Genomic DNA, 17,568 nt, shown 5'->3' with positions numbered 1-17,568 from the left:
TGACTGATTCATGACAATTCAATAGATCAAAGGCTATACCATGCTGACTTGAGTCAGATGACAGACATGTTTTGCTCTTGCTCTTCCAAACATTGGATTAGCCTTGAGATTAGCAGTAGCATCAGAAAATTGCTTGCATTTTTAAAGAATGCATCAGTTATCCTTGAAATCGTTTAATTTGAGAAAGTGGACTTATCTTTAGCATGTCTCAAAATGAGAAAAGGAAATTGATCTCACTATAAAAATATATTTTCATGTTTCATTAAATGTTTTTAAAATTGAAATTGTGCCTCTTATTACACACAATTAACGGAAGAGTATTAAGAAGAGTGGAGGACATGAGAGACCGTGGAGTACATGTCCTACTGGCCCTGAAGAAGCAGGACAGGTAGATCAGATGGTTAAAAAAAGGTGGATGAGATGCTTTCCTTCAGATGAGGTACTGAATACAAGATCAGGGATATAACGTTAGAACAGTATAAAACAGTGATTAGGTCACAGCTGGAGTTTTGTGCACAGTTCTGGTCACTGCACTACAGGAAGGACGTAATTGCTCTGGAGAGATTTAATTAGTGTGTACACAATAATGAAGGCTTTGAATCAAGTCATTTAAGAAACCTGATTCCCAGGGAAGATGTAAATTAACACAGGGAGCAGATTTAAGATGATCGATAGAAGAATTAGAGGGGACATGAAGAAAATTTTATTCACCTACAAGGTGAATTCTGTGAGCATGAGCTTAACCTCCACAACCACCTGATGAAGGAGTGGCGCTTGAAAGCTAGTGCTTTCAAATAAATCTGTTAGACTATAATCTCGTGTTGTGTAATTTTTACACCAAGTTTGGTGGTTGATGCAGAAATCTTTAACTTACTTAAAAGAATCTGGATCTGCAGCTGAAATGTATTGGACAGGTACTGGAAAGTGGGATTAGAATTAGTGGCTAATCGATAGTACAATGGGCTGAATGGCCTGTTTCTGTGTTGTAACTTTCATAAGGTGGCATCGATAACATTTTTTCTCTTTTCACAAAAGCAGAGAACAGCATGGCAATAGTAGCAGAACTGAGAAACAACTAGCTACACTAATTTAGAACAAAGGACAACAAAAAACAAAGAAAATTACAGTACAGGAACAGGCCCCTCGGCCCTCCAAGCCTGCGCCGATCCAGATCCTCTATCTAAACCTGTCACCTATTTTCTAAGGATCTGTATCCCTCTGTTCCCTGCCAATTCATGTATCTGTCTAGATACATCTTAAATGATGCTATTGTGCCCACCCCTACCACCTCTGCTGGCAATGTGTTCCAGGCACCGACCACCCTCTGTGTAAAGAACTTTCCACACATATCTCCCCTAAATTTTTCCCCTCTCACTTTGAACTTGTGACCCCTAGTAATTGAATCCCCCACTCTGGTAACCACCCTGACCAAACCTCTCATAATTTTGTAGACCTCAGTCAGGTCCCCCCTCAACCTCCATCTTTCTAATGAAAATAATCCTAATCTACTCAACCTCTCTTCATAGCTAGTGCCCTCAATACCAAGCAACATCATGGTGAACCTCTGCACAGTCTCCAAAGCATCACAATCCTTTTGGTAATGTGACGACCAGAACTGTACGCAGTATTCCAAATGTGGCCAAACCAAAAACTTATACAACTGTAACTTGATCTACCAACTCTTGTACTCAATACCCAGTCCGATGAAGGAAGGCATGCCATATGCCTTCTTGACCACTCTATTGACCTGTGTTTCTACCTTCAGGATACAATGCACTTGAACACCCAGGTCTCCTTGTGCATAAATTTTACCCAGGACTTTTCCATTTACTGTATAGTTTGTTCTTGAATTGGATCTTCCAAAATGTATCACCTTGCATTTGCCCAGATTGAACTCCATCTGACATTTCTCTGCCCAACTCTCCAATCTATCTATATTCTGCTGTATTCTCTGACTGTCCCCTTCATTATCTGCTACTCCACCAATCTTGGTGTCATCTGCAAACTTGCTAATCAGACCACCTATATCTCCTTCCAATCATTTATGTATATCACAAACAACAGTGGTCCTAGCGTGGATCACTGTGGAACACCACTGGTCACAGTTCTCCATTTTGAGAAACTCCCTTCCACTACCATTCTCTGTCTCCTGTTGCCCAGCCAGTTCTTTATCCATCTAGCTAGTACACCCTGGACCCCATGCAACTTCACTTTCTCCATCAGCCTACCATGGTGAACCTTACTGAAGTCCATGTATGACACCTACAGCTCTTCTCTCATCAATCAACTTTGTCACTTCCTCAAAAGGTCTATTAAGTTCGTAAAACATGACCTTCCCTGCATAAAACCATGTTGCCTAGCAATGATAAGCCCATTTTCTTCCAAATGGGAATAGATCCTATCCCTCAGTATCTTCCCCAGCAGTTTCCCTACCACTGACATCAGGCTCACCAGTCTATAATTACCTGAATTATCCCTGCTACCCTTTTTAAACGAGGGGACAACATTAGCATTTCTCCAGTCCTCTGGGACCTCCCCCATGTTCAAGGATGCTGTAAAGATATCTGTTAGGGCCCCAGCTATTTCCTCTCTCACTTCCCTCAGTAACCTGGGATAGAGCCCATTCGGACCTGGGAACTTGACCATCTCAATGCCTTTTAGAATACCCAACACTTACTCCCTCCTTATTCCAACTTGACCTAGAGCAATCAAACATCTATCCCTAACCTCAACATCTGTCATGACCCTCTCCTCGGTGAATACCAACGCAAAGTACTCATTAAGAATCTCACTCATTTTCTCTGATTCCAGGCATAACTTTCCTCCTTTGTCCTTGAGTGGGCCAACCCTTTCTCTAGTTACCCTCTTGCTCCCTATATATGAATAAAAGGCTTTGGGATTTTCCCTAACCCTGTTTGCTAAAGATACTTCATGACCTCTTTTAGCCCTCTTAATGCCTTGTTTCGGATTGGTCCTACATTCTTGATATTCTTCCAAAGCTTCATCTGTTTTCAGTCGCCTTGACCTTATGTATGCTTCCTTTTTCCTCTTAGCTAGTCTCCCAATTTCACCTGTCATCTATGGGTTCCTAATCTTGCCATTTGTATCCCTCATTTTCACAGGAACATGTCTCTCCTGTACTCTAATCAACTTGTCTTTAAAAACTTCCCTCATACCAAATGTGGATTTACCTTCAAACAGCTGCTCCCAATCCACATTTCCCAGCTCCTGCCATATTTTGGTATAGTTGGCCTTCTCCCAATTTAGCACTCTTCCTTTAGGACCACTCTTGTCTTTGTCTATGAGTATCGTAAAACTTACGGAATTGTGATCACTATTCCCAAAGTAATCCCCTACTGAAACTTCAACCACCAGGCCAGGCTCATTCCCCAACACCTTCCCCTACCTTACAAATATTTACCATAATATTAGATAATACCAGAGGCACCTTAAATCACAGAACGCATGAAATCTCTTTGCAGGAGTGAACTGTGACATTAAACCATGAGAGAACATTTTGCGACAAACACAGAAACTAAAAATAGCAGTGATAGGGATTATAACTGGCACATTCAGACACAATAGTATTGTACAGTGGAATTTCAGGACCTTGGTTTACAGTTATTTCTATTGCTGTCTCTTCCGCTGTCTGTTTTCATTCAGGAAGCTCTGAATATTTCCAGAAACCTTTCAGAAAGTTCCACAAGAACCAACATGCTCTTTTTCACCAGCTGTATTTTGGTTAAATTTGTTTTGAAAATAAACATATCTCAGTTATCTAATGTTATCTAACATGGAAAATATTGCCTGGGATTTGTACCTTCGAAGTGGGATGGGTTGCAATAACAGGGAAAAACCACATTGTGACAGCTCCCTGACATGGTCCCACCTCCAGGTGAACTTACAAGGGATGGGCTCTCAGAACCTGCTTACAGGAGACAGGCAGACAATTACAAAATGTTTGTGCTCACATCAAGGTGACTTTCAGAGGAGGCACAACTAATAGAGGTCTACACAATTAATTGTTAATTGTCAATTATAATAAATTGGTTCATTCTCCATGGCAATGTTTCTATTAAACGGAGCGCTTCCCACCCAATCAGCACTCTCACGTAATTTTAATATTGGTTTTCCTTTGAATTTATATTTTTGCAAATTGCCCTGATGAGTGCAACACCAAAACTTTGACAAAATGTGTCTTTGGTCAACAATATTCCAGTTCTGTATTACAAAACAACCAACTATTTTTACAACTACCATAATTTTAAAATTGACTTTCTTAAGTTTGAATTTTTTTTGTCTAATACTGCAATGTGTGGCCCAATCATTTACTTCACTATTTATAATGATTTAAAATTAAATTGCTTTAGTGACTCTAACTTCCTGGTTTTGCTGTCCATGAGGACACTTCAACATGATTGTTTTTTATGCTACTTAATGGTATCAGAGCCATTGAATATGTAGAGATTTCTTTGACTCAGCAACAGAAACAGACATCAGAAAAGATCTTACCACAAAGATCATTATATCTTGGTGTGTACTTTCTTTGACAAGCAATTGCTTTACCACTGACCACTAAATCCAAGTCATTATCTGTCTTCTCAGGCACACCTGAATTAAAGTTGCATAGAACCAAATTAAACAACATCATTAGCACTGTATAAAACATGTGTTTCGCTTTATTAGAATACTCATCAAAGCTAGTGGGCATGAGAGGTTGAAAAAGGATATGGACAGGTTAAATGACTGGGTAAAAAGGTGCCAGTGAAGGATTAAATGGAAAAAGTGAGCTTCTTCAATTTTGTGAAAATAATGGAAAGGCAGAATATTTTGAAATGGTAAGAATTTTTTAAATGATGATTTTCTGAGAGATTTGGTGATCCTTGTACAAAGATCACAGAACGTAAGTATGTACCTATGGCAAGCAACTAGAAAGGCAAATGACATTTTCACCTTCGTTGCAAGAGAACTGCAGTTCATGAGTAAGGAAATCTTGTTAAAATTTTACGAGATTTTGGCAAAACTAAATTTGGACATTTTTGGTAATTTTATCTATGTATATCTAAACAGTGTAACAAAAGTTCTCTAGATTAACTCCTGGGATAAGAGAGTTGTCCTGAGATTAGAGGTTGGACAGATGGGAACTTTATTCTTGACTTTAGAAGAATGAAAGATGCCTCAGTTAACTTTATGAAGGACCTTGACATTCCAAGAAGTGGTTGTCCTGGCTGGGTAATCTAGAACTAGACAATACAGTCTTAGGATAATTTTTCATTTACAACTGAGATGAGGAAGAATTTCTTCACTTCCGTGGTTGTGAATCTGTAGACGTCTCTGCTCTAAAGGATTATGGTTGCTCAGGTGTTCAGTGTATGGGAGGTCAGAGATAGATATATTTTTTCCAACCTAAGGAAGCATCAAGGGATTGTGGGGAGCAGATGGGAAAGTGAAACTGAAATCAAACATCTGTCAAGATTGTATTGAATGGTGAACCAGGTTTGAGGGCTCATGTGGCCTAGTCCTGTTCCAGTTTCTTAGGTCCTTATGCTAAAATTTGTATTCTTTTGTTCCACCCCCACCCACCTTCCCTTCAAAATTTCTTCCCCAATTTTGGTCCATTTCAGATTTCCTCCAAATTTCCAAGCACTTTGCTTCTCCAAAATACAATTGGAGCAGAGCCTTAGAGCAGGATTTCCACATAGAGGACAGCAACACGTCCCAGAAGACTGTGGATGAATTCACCTACCCTGATTATATTTAATTTTAAACTCAGTTCAGCCCCAGGGATTGAGCCTGCAATAGTGACATATCTGCAGGTCCCAGGAAGGTAAGATTCGAATCAATTTTGTTACAATCTTATCATGAACAAAAGCGTATCACACTGGGGTGCTCATTTTCTTTAATTTTCAGCTTGCGTTCCTTTCTTCCACAATAGATGCTTGTTTTCAAGGGAAACACAGGAGGGAAGCACATCATCAGCCTGGACACATTTCATAGCTCAGGTCACAAGCGTTCTTTCCAGCATGTTATAATTGGCATAGCCCTGTTATTTCACACATCAAATATTCATTTATTGCCCCCTTGTTGACATTTATCTTAGAGGTCTTTACATACACCTGAAGTTACCATGCGTTATAGCGGGTACAGTCATAGAGATGTACAGCATGAAAACAGACCCTTTGGTCCAACTCATCCATGCTAACAGATATCCTAAATTAATCTCGTCCCATTTGCCAGCACTTGGCCTATATTCTTCAACTCTTCCTATTCATATACCCATCCAGATGCCTTTTAAATGTTGTAATTGTACCAACCTCCACCACTTCCTCTGGCAGCTCGTTCCATACACACGCCACCCTCAGCATGAACACGTTGCCTGTTAGATCCCTTTCAAACCTTTCCCCGGTCATCTTAAAACTATGCCCTCTAGTTTTGGACTCCCCCACCCCTAGGCTTTGTCTCTTTAGACTAGCCATGCCCCTCATGATTTTATAAACCTCTATAAGGTCACCCCTTAGCCTCCGCCACTCCAGAGAAAATAGCCCCAGCCTATTTAGCCTCTCCCTATAGCTCAGTACCTCCAATCCTGGCAACATCTTTGTAAATCTTTTCTGCACACTTTCAAGTTGCACAACATCCTTCCATTGGAGAGAGACCAGAATTCCATGCAATATTCCAAATGTGGCCTAACCTATGTCCTGTACAACGGCAACATGACCTCCCAACTCCTACTCTCAACAATCTGATGAATAAAGGAAAGCACAGCCAACATCTTTTTCACTATCCTGTCTACCTTTGACTCCACTTTCAAGAACTATGAAACTGCACTCCAAGCTCTTTTTGTTCAGCAACACTCCCTCGGACCTTACCATTAAGTGTGTAAGTCCTGCTCTGATTTGCTTTTCCAAAATACAGCAGCTCATGTTTATCTAAATTAAACTCCATCTGCCACTCTTTGACCCATTGGCCATTGGATCATGATCCTGTTATACTCTGAGGTATCCTTCTTCACTGTTCACTACATCTCCAATTTTTGTGCCATCTGCAAACTTGCTAACTATACCTCCTATGTTCACATCCAAATCATTGATATAAATGACAAAAAGCAGTGGACCCCACACCGATCCTTGTGGTACAGCACTGGTCACAGGCCTCCAGTGTGAAAAACAACCCTCCACCACCACCCTCTATCTTCTACCTTTGAGTCAGTTCTGTTCCAAATGGCTAGTTCTCTCTGTATTCCATGTGATCTGACCTTGCTAACCAGTCTAGCATGAGGAACCTTGTCGAACATCTTATTGAAGTCCATATAGATCATCACGTCCACCATTCTGCCCTCATCAATCCTCTTTGTTACTTCTTCAGAAAATTCAGTCGAGTGTGTGAGACATGATTTCCCATGCACAAAGCCATGTTGACCATCCCTAATCAGTCCTTGCCCTTCCAAATACATGTAAATCCTGTCCCTGAGGATTCCCTCCAACAGCTTGCCCAGCACTGATGTCAGGCTCAACAGTCTATTGTTCCCTGGCTTTTGCTTAGCACCTTTCTTAAATAGTGGCACCATGTTAGCCAACTTCCAGTCTTCCGGCACCTCACCTATCAATGATACAAATATCTTGGGAAGGGGCCCAGCAATCAGTTCTCTAGCTTCCCACAGAGTTCTAGGCTACACCTGATCAGGTCCTGGGGATTTATGCACCGTTATGTGTTTTAACACATCCAGCACCTTCTCCTCTGTAATATGGACATTTTTCAAAATGTCACCATTTATTTCCCCACATTCTCTATCTTCCATGTCCTTCTCCATAGTAAACACTGATGCAAAATACTTGTTTATTATCTTCTCCATCTCCTGCGGCTCCATGCGCAAACTGCCTCGCTGATGCATTAGTCAGAGGGAAATGGATCTGGGTGGGTTACTCTTCAGAGGGTCAGTATGGACTTGTTCGGCCGAAGGGCCTGTATCCACACTGTAGAGAATCTAAACTAATCTTTGAGGGACCCCTTTTCTCTCTCTAGCTACTTTTTGACCTTAATATAAAGTGCCTTATATTAAGTGCCTTTGGATTCTCCTTAACCCTATTTGCCAAAGTTATCTCAAGTCCCCTTTTTACCCTCATAGCAAGGGATTGGTCTCATTCACTTCCAGTTGTTATTAGGAAATGTAGAAAGGGCCCTTTTCGTTATTGACTCTGCGTTGCTTGTTCTGTTTTGATTACAAGCGAAGGGGCTTTTGTGGGCTTTTCTTTAATTCCAGATCCTCATATTGTCCTCTCACCTTGCATTACACGGCTCCTCTCTTCCTCAAAAATATCATCAAACCATCTTTCGCCTAAAATTGTTCCATTTGACCTCTCTCTGTCTTGTCCATGACTGCTCGAGTCGATCTTTCCTAAATATCGTGGGCTGAACATAATAGGAGATAAACTCATGGTGTTAGCTTCCTGACAATCTTATTTTATTAGTTGAGTAAGTTCCTTTAATGGAAACAAAACAGTTGACAGGTACCTTGTTGTTAACAACAGAAGAAACTGCTGTAACATTGGATTGGAAATCGACAACAAGGAAGTTCTGCCTTCCCCATTGGTGCAAGCATTGCAGTGTTTAAAAGTTGTGAGTTTTTCATTTTCTGGATACCTTTTGCTAAAACAAACCATGGCGAATGCTGAAAATCTGAAAAAGTAATAAAAGATATTAGAGATATTGAGCAATGCGGTGTTAAGATTCATCAGAAAATATGGGAGTCAGTGACTATACAGCATTCATTTTGCATCCCTAAATCCCTCTTTCAGTGGAGAAGAAAAGAAGGGACGGGGCTGGCTGCTCAATGTTCAAGGGTTTAGATGCTATCAGGAGGAGAGGACAGAGAGTGGCATTTTTAATTTGGGATACAGGAGCAAATATGTAGAGAGATCTCAGATATATGTAAGAATAATAGGGTTGTAATAATAGGGGATTTTAACTTTCCAAGCATCGACTGGGACTGCCATAGTGTTAAGGGCTTGGATAGAGAGGAATTAGTTAAACATGTTGAAGAACAATTTCACTATCAACATGCAATGTGTCTACTAGAGAAGGACCAAAACTTGACCTTCCCTTGGGAAATAAGGCAGGGCAAGTGACTGAAATGCTAGTGGGGCATTTTGGGATCAGTAATCATAATGTTATTGGTTTTATAATTGTTATGGAAAAAGTTAGGCCTTGCATAAAAATTAAAGTTCTTGATTGGAGAAAGGAAAAGTTTGATGGTATGAGAGAGGAAGTTTCGAAAGTTGATTAGGGTAGTCTGTTTGCAGGAAAATGGACGACTGGCAAATGGGAGGCTGTCAAAAGTGAGATAACAAGAGTTCAGAGGCATCATGTTTCTGAAAGGGTAAATGGTAAGGCTAGTAAGAGTAGGGAACAATGGATGAATAAAGACATTGAAGTTCTAGTCAAAAATAAGAAGAAGACATATGTTAGGTATAGACAAGTGGGACCAAAGAATCTCTTCAAGAATGTAAGGGGTGTAAGGGTATTCTTAAGAGAGAAATCACGCAGGGTAAAATGGATGTGGGATAGCTTTGGTAGATTAAGCTAAGGATAATCCAAAGAGATTTTACAAGTACATTAAGAATGAAAGAGCAATTAGGGAGAGACTAGGGTCCCTTAAATCAGCAAGGTCATTTATATATGGAACCACAGGATCTGGGAGAAACACAAAACAAACATTTCATGTCAGTTTTTACTGTGGAGAATGACATGGAGGCTGGGGAACCCGGGCAAATGAATACTGGTATCTTGAAAACAGTCCACATTACTGAAGAGGAGGTCCTAGAGGTTTTTAAAAAAATTAAGGTGGATTAATCTCCAGGACCTGATCAAGCAGGGCCCCTGGTAAAGATATTTGTATCTGTAGCCACGGGTGAGGTGCCAGAGGTGTGTAGGGTGTCTAATGTGCCTTTATTAAGCAAGGCTGTAAGGAAAACCTGGGAACTAGAGTCTGATGAGTCTGACATCAGTGGTGGGTAAGTTATGGGAGGGGATTCTGAAAGATAGGATTTACATGCACTTGGCAAGGCAAGGAGTGATTAGGGATAGTCAGCATGGCTTTGTGAGTGGAACATCATGTCTCACAAACTTAATCGAATGTTTTGTGGACATAACCGAAAAGATTGATGATAGCAGAATGGTAGACATTGTCTACATGGACTTTAGTGAAGCTTTTGACACGGTTCTGCATGGTAGTTTGATTAATAAAGTTAGATTGCATGGGATTCAGGAGAGCTTGGCACTTGGATATAAAATTAGTTTGATGGTGGAAGACAGAGGTGGTGAACAGTTATGGTTTTGCAGACTTGAGGCCTGTGACCAGTGCTGTTTCATTGGGTCTACTACTGTTTGTCATTTATGTAACCATTTGGATGAGGAATTTAGGAGGAACGGTTAGTAGGTTTGTGGATAACACCAAATTGCTGGTATAGCCGACAGTGATGAAAGGTATCCAAGATTACAAAGGGATCTTTATAATTGCGCAGATAGAGTTTAATTTGGATAAACGTGAGGTATTGTATTTTGGTAAAGCAAACAAGGGCAGAAATTATACAGATTATGCTAGGATCCTAGGTAATGTTGTTGAACAGACAGACCTAGGAGTTCAGGGACATAGTTACTTGAAAGTTGCATCACAGGTAGACAGGTTGGTTAAGAAGGCATTCTGCATGCTTGCCTTCATTGCTCAGACCATTGAGTAAAGGCGTTGGGATGTCATATTGAGGTTATACAGGATATTGGTAAGGGTATTTTTGGATAACTGTGCATAGTTCTGGTCGCTCTGCTATGGGAAGGACATTGTTGAGCTGGGGAGAGTCCAGAGAAGATTTACCAGGATGTTGCCAGGACTGGAGGGTTTGAGTTAAAGGAAATGCTGGGTAGGCTGGGACTTCTTTCACTGGAGCATAGGAAGTTGAATGACTTTATAACGTTTATAAAATGAGGAGGGGCATAGATAATGTGAATAGCACAAGTCTTTTCTTTAGGGTATGGAAGTTCAAAACTAGAGGGCATATTTTTAAGGTGAGAGGAGAAAGGTTTAAGAAGGACCTGTGGGGCAACTTTTTCACACAGAGGCTGGCTCGTATGTGAAATAAACTGCCAGAGGAAGTGGTAGATGCAGGGAAAGTTACAACAATTAGAAGATATTTGGACAGATATATGAATAGGAAATGATTAGAGGGATATAAGTCAAATGCAGGCGAGTGGGACTCATTTAGTTTGGGAAATTTGGTTGGCGTGGACAAATTGGACTGAAGGGTCTGTTTCCATGCTGTATGATTCTATGAGGTCTATGATCTTTCATTGGAAACTTGGAAAAAAGTTAGGAATGAACAGATTTCAGAAGAAGCTAAAAGGGGGATGGTATTCGGGACAAAGAACATGAAGTAAACATGTCAAAAAAACAAAGAACTGCGGATGCTGGAAATATGAAATAAAAACAGATGCTATCAGACCGGCTGAGTTTCTCTAGAAATTTCTGCTTTTGATGAAGTAAACACCAGTGGATTGGAATGGCTGAAATAAAACAATGAAAAGAATGATGGTACAGACAAAATTAGTGATACTGAGATAGGTAAATACTTAAGAGCCAGGCGTAGGAGAGGTGTAGATGGGAATAGTAGAATTATAATGAATAGCTATCATTAAAATGTATTAGAAGTTAATTGATCTAAAACTATTGAACTCAGAGTTAAGTTCAGATGGCTGTAAAATGCCTGGTCAAAAGCTGAGCTGGTAAGCCACAACCTTACTCTTAAGATTATTTCCAACCAGATGGTAGAGGTTAGTGTGGTTCAGAATTAATATGACAGGTTTTGGTCCACTCTAGGGTTGCGGCCACTGTATCAATGTTAACCAGTTTATTTTGAGGTAAATTTTAACATTTTTAATTTGTGAAGAAAATGAAGGGCTTGCTCGACAATTTCAGAGAGCAAACAAATTGCTGAATTTTAGAGTCACTTATTCAGACCAAGTGAGGCTGGCATATTTCATTCCCTGTGGGACGTGAATGAACCAGATGGTTTCATAGTCATATTCCTCATGCTGGCTATTTATTCTTGATCTATTTAAGCAAAGGGTTATTACCAGGCATTAGTTAAGTTCAAGTTTGTCAAGCAAAGTTGACATGGTTAGGTGAGAGAAAACCATGTAAAAACAACTTACTGGAATTCAATCAGGAAATAATGCATGGTTTCAATAAAGGAGAACTAGTGGATGTACTGCCCTTAGATTTCCAGAAGGCATTCAATAAAATGCCAATACAAAGGAAAATAAGAGCTCATGTTGTAGAGGTAGCATATTGGTATGGATTGAAGACTAGGTGGATAACAGGAAGCAGGAAGTACACATAAATGGATTTCTTTCCATTTAGTATCATGTAACAAGTGGTGTGTCACAGACTGCTACTGGGACCTCAACAGTTCACAACTTATTTCAATAATCTACATGAAGAGGCAGAAAGTTTGGTTGCTAAATTTTTGATGACAGAAAGATGGGTAGGAAAGTAACAAAAACAGAAATTGCTGGAAAAGCTAAGCAGTTCTGGCAGTATCAGTGGTGAGAAATTCCTGGATAATTGGGCTCTTTCTGGGGTAGGCGGAAAACATCCACAAACAAGATGGTCTTCACCTGAACCAGAGAGGTACCAATATCTTCGGGGGTGGAATTTGCTAATGCTCTTCAGGTGAGTTTAAATTAATTCAGCAGTGGGATAGAAACTGAAATTGTAGTTCAAGTATATAGGAAGTTGAGAGATGTGAGATCAGAAATAAGGTTTCAAGGTCTCAAGAAGGCACCGGCAAGCAAGAAGTTGGCTTGAAGTGTGTCTACTTCAATGCCAGGGCATCTGGAAAAAGGTGGACAAACTTGCAACATGCGATGGTACCTGGGTTTTCAATGTTGTGGCCATTTCAGAGACATGGATAGAACAGAGACAGGAATGGTTATTGCAGGTTCTGGAATTCAGATGTTTCAGTAAGAGCAGAGAAAATGGTAAGGGGGTGTTGGCTTTGTTAGTCAAGGACAGTATTACAGTTAGAGAAAGGACGTTTTAAGACTTGTCTACTGAGGTAGTATGGGCTAAGGTTAGAATCAGGAAAGGAGGTCACCCGGTTGGGAGTTTTCTATAGGCCTCCGAATAGTTCCAGAGATGTAGAGGATAGGATAGCAAAGATGTTCCTCAATAGGAGCAATGGAGACAGGATAGTTGTTATGGGGCTTTAACTTTCTAAATGTTGATTGGAAATACTACAATTCAAATACTTTAGGTAAGTCAGCTTTTGTCCAATATGTGCAGGAAGGTTTCCTGGCAGAGTATGTAGACAGGTCAACAAGGGGCGAGGCCATATTAGATTTGGTACTGGATAATGAACTCAGCCAGGTGTTAGATTTGGGGGAAGGTGCGCAGTTTGGTGAAAGTGACCACAATTCGGTTATGAATACTTTAGTGATGGAAAGGGATAGGTATATACCGCACGCCAAGAGTTATTGATGGGGGAAAAGGCAATTATGATGCAATTAGGCAAGATTTATGATGCATAGGATGGGGAAGGAAACTGCAGGGGATGGGCACAGTTTAAATGTGAAGCTTATTCAAGGAATATCTACTGCGGATCCTTGATAAGTATGTACCAGTCAGGCAGGGAGGAAATTGCCGAGCGCGGGAGCCATGGTTTACTAAGTAAGTTGAATTTCTTGTCAAGAGGAAGAAGATGGCTTATGTTAGGATGAGATGTGATGGCTTGGTTAGGGCATTTAAGAGTTACAAGTTAGCCAGGAAAGACCAAAAGAGAAAGCTAAGAAGAGCCAGGAGGGAACATGAGAAGTTGTTGGCAGATAGGATCAAGGAAAATCTTAAGGCTTTCTATAGGTCTATCAGGAATAAAAGAATGACTGACTAGAGTAAGATCACGGCCAATCAAGTATATTCGCAGGAAGTCGTGCTTGGAGTCAGAGGAGACAGGGGATTTGCTAAATGAATACTTTTCATCACTATTCACACTAAAAAAGACAGTGTTGTCAAGGAGAACACTGAGATGGATTGAGGTTCACAGGAGGAGGTGTTAGCAATTCTGGAAAGTATAAAAATAGGTAAGTCCTCTCGGCTGGTTGATATTTATTTGAGTATTCTCTGGGAAGCCAGACTGAATATTGCTGAGCTTTTAGCTTTGATCTTTATGTCATCATTGTCTACAGGAATAGTGCCAGAAGGCTGGAGAATAGCAGCTGTTGTTCTCTTGTTCAAGAAGGGGAGTAGAGACAACCCTGGTAATTATTAGATCAGTGAGCCTTACTTCAGTTTTGGGTAAAGTGTTGGTAAAGATAGAATTTATAATCATCTAGAAAAGAATACGTTGATTAGGGATAGTCAACACAGTTTTGTGAAGGGTAGGTCATGCCTCACAAACCTTATTGAGTTCCTTGGGAAGATGACCAAACGGGTGGATGAGGGTAAAGCAGTTGACGTGGTGGGTATGGATTTCAGTAAGGCGTTTGATAAGGTTCCCACGGTAGGCTATTGCACAATTATGGAGGCATGGGATTGAGGGTAATTTAGCAGTTTGGATCAGAAATTGGCTAGTCGATGGGAAACATTCATCCTGGAGTTCAGTTACTAGTGGAGTACCGCAAGGGTCTGTCTTGGGTCCACTGCTGTTTGTCATCTTTATAAACAACCTGGATGAAGGTACAGAAGGATGGGTTAGTAAATTTGCAGATGACGCTAAGGTCAGTAGAGATGTGGATAGTGACGAAGGATGTTGTAGATTACAGATGGACATAGATAAGCTGCAGAGCTGGCCTGAAAGGTGGCAAATGGGCTTTAATGTTGAAAAATGTGAGGTGATTCACTTTGGAAGGAGTAACAGGAATGCAGAGTGCTGGGCTAATGGTAAGATTCTTGATAGTGTAGATGAGCAGAGAGATCTCGGTGTCCAGGTACATAGATACTTAAAAGTTGCCATCCAGGTTGATAGGGTTGTTAAGAAGGCATATAGTGTGTTAGATTTTATTGGTAGAGGGATTGAGTTTTGGAACCATGAGGTCATGCTGGTGCTGTACAAAACCCTCTGGTGCGGCCGCACTTGGAGTATTGCATACAGTTCTGGTACCGTATTATAGGAAGGATGTGGCAGCTTTGGAAAGGATTCAGAGGAGATTTACTCGGATGTTGCCTGGTATGGAGGGAAGGTCTTACAAGGAAAGGCTGAGGGACTTGAGGCTGTTTTTGTTAGAGAGATGAAGTTTGAGGGGTAACTTAATTGACACATATAAGATAATCAGAGGGTTAAATAGGTTGGACAGTGACAGCCTTTTTCCTCGGATGGCAATGGCTATCATGAGAGGACATAGCTTTAAATTGAGGGCTGATAGATATAGGACAGATGTCAGAGGTAGTTTCTTTACTCAGAAAGTAATAAGGGTGTGGAACACACTGCCTTCAACAGTAGTAGACTCACCAACTTTAAGGGCATTTAAATGGTCATTGAATAGGCATATGGATGAGAATGGAATAGTATAGATTAGATGGGCTTCAGACTGATTTCTCAGGTTGGCACAACACTGAGGGCTGAAGAGCCTGTACTGCACTGTAATGTTCTATGTTCTATATTCTAAATCAGAATTAACATTTCAGGTCCAGTCACTCTTCTTTAGAACTCAAGAGTCTGAGGGTAGAGTAGAAAAGTAAGTTGTAAAGTGGACAGACGGTTGCTACCAAGGGATATAGATGAGGGAGGAAATGTGGCAGATTAGATTAGATTAGATTACTTACAGTGTGGAAACAGGCCCTTCGGCCCAACAAGTCCACACCGACCCGCCGAAGCGTAACCCACCCATACCCCTACATTTACCCCTTTACCTAACACTACGGGCAATTTAGCATGGCCAATTCACCTAACCTGCACATCTTTGGACTGTGGGAGGAAACCGGAGCCCCCGGAGGAAACCCACGCAGACACGGGGAGAACGTGCAAACTCCACACAGTCAGTCGCCTGAGTCGGGAATTGAACCCGGGTCTCTGGCGCTGCGAGGCAGCAGTGCTAACCACTGTGCCACCGTGCCGCCCACATGGAGTATAATGTGAGTATGGCAGATGGAGTATAATGTGGGAAAATGCGCAATTGACCCTTTGGGCAGGAACATTTTTTTAAAAGCATATCATCTCAATGTGGAGAATTTTCAGATACAGAAGGGTCAGGATGGGTTTATGCACAAATCACAAAACATTTACATACAGGTATAGCAAGTAATTAGGAAAAGTAATAGAATGTTACAACTTATTGCAGGCAGAATTCAATAAGAAAGCTATTGCAATTCATGCTTCACTTATATAGAGCACTGACGAGATCAAACAGTAGTGTACAGAATATGGATCACTTTATTTAAGGAAAGATGTAAATGTGTTTGAAGCAGTTCAGAGAATGTTTACTAGGCTAACATCTGGAATGCCTGGGTTGTCCTATGAGGAGGTTGGTCAAGCTAGGCTTATATCTGGGAGTTGAGAACAGTAAGAAGAAATTTGATTGAAACAGAAGACTTTGGAAAGGTAGATGCAAAGAGGATGTTTCTTCATTTAGGAAGGTCAACGGCTCGGAATCACGTTTTTTAAAAATCGGAGGCTGCCATTTAAAACAGAGATAAGCCAATTTTTGTTTTCTCTCAGACAGTCATGAGTCTTGGAAACTCTGTTCCTGAAAATGTGATGAAAGCAGAGTCCTCAAATATATTAAAGTCATAAGTGGATAGATTCTTGTTATGCAATAGGTGAAAGGTTATCAAGGGTAAGCAGGAATACAGACTTGAGGTTATAACCAGAACAGCCATGATTATGGCACAGCAGCCCCGGGGCTGAATGTAGTACTCCTGCTCCTTGTTTATATGTTCCTCAATACATTTGTAGTTGAATTTAAACCCTCAATCACTGCAGTTGAAATTTGCTCTTAGAATCATTTGCCCAGGTTCTGGATTACTCATTCAGTTAAGGTACTGTGCCACCAAATCAAATCATTTTCACCATTTTTTAGAAAGTTATAGTTGGGCACTCACTGTTTACAACTTAGTTTACAAGACATCCTAGTTTGATCTTTGTATTCTCACTTCATCATACTCCTTTCATTCTCTGGAAATCATGCAACTACTTACAGACCAACATCCAAGTTATACAAGTGGTTGACACCGGGTTCATACTTTCAGTGATATATAAATTGATGAATGGAGAAAAATAACCTACGATTCCATCACCTCACCCTCTTGTACTTTGCAAAGTGTGCCCTAAAACCTGTCAATGAGAAGTTACCAGAATGTTCAAACCTATTTGTTGTCCAAATTAAATATTATGCACACAGCTCCTAAGGTATGACAAAAATGGACATTTCACAGCCGAAACTTTGAATTATACAAAACTTATACCAATAAACACATCAACAACTGCTTCAGGAATGTGCATGTAGTATTAATATGGATTTTGGCAACCTTAATGTAATCATTTTCTCAACAAATCCATCCCATTCCAAAATGTAACCAAAAGTTGC

Source organism: Chiloscyllium plagiosum, chromosome 28 (genome assembly GCF_004010195.1).
Source record: "Chiloscyllium plagiosum isolate BGI_BamShark_2017 chromosome 28, ASM401019v2, whole genome shotgun sequence".
NCBI lineage: Eukaryota > Metazoa > Chordata > Chondrichthyes > Orectolobiformes > Hemiscylliidae > Chiloscyllium > Chiloscyllium plagiosum.
This window is presented reverse-complemented; position numbering follows the sequence as displayed.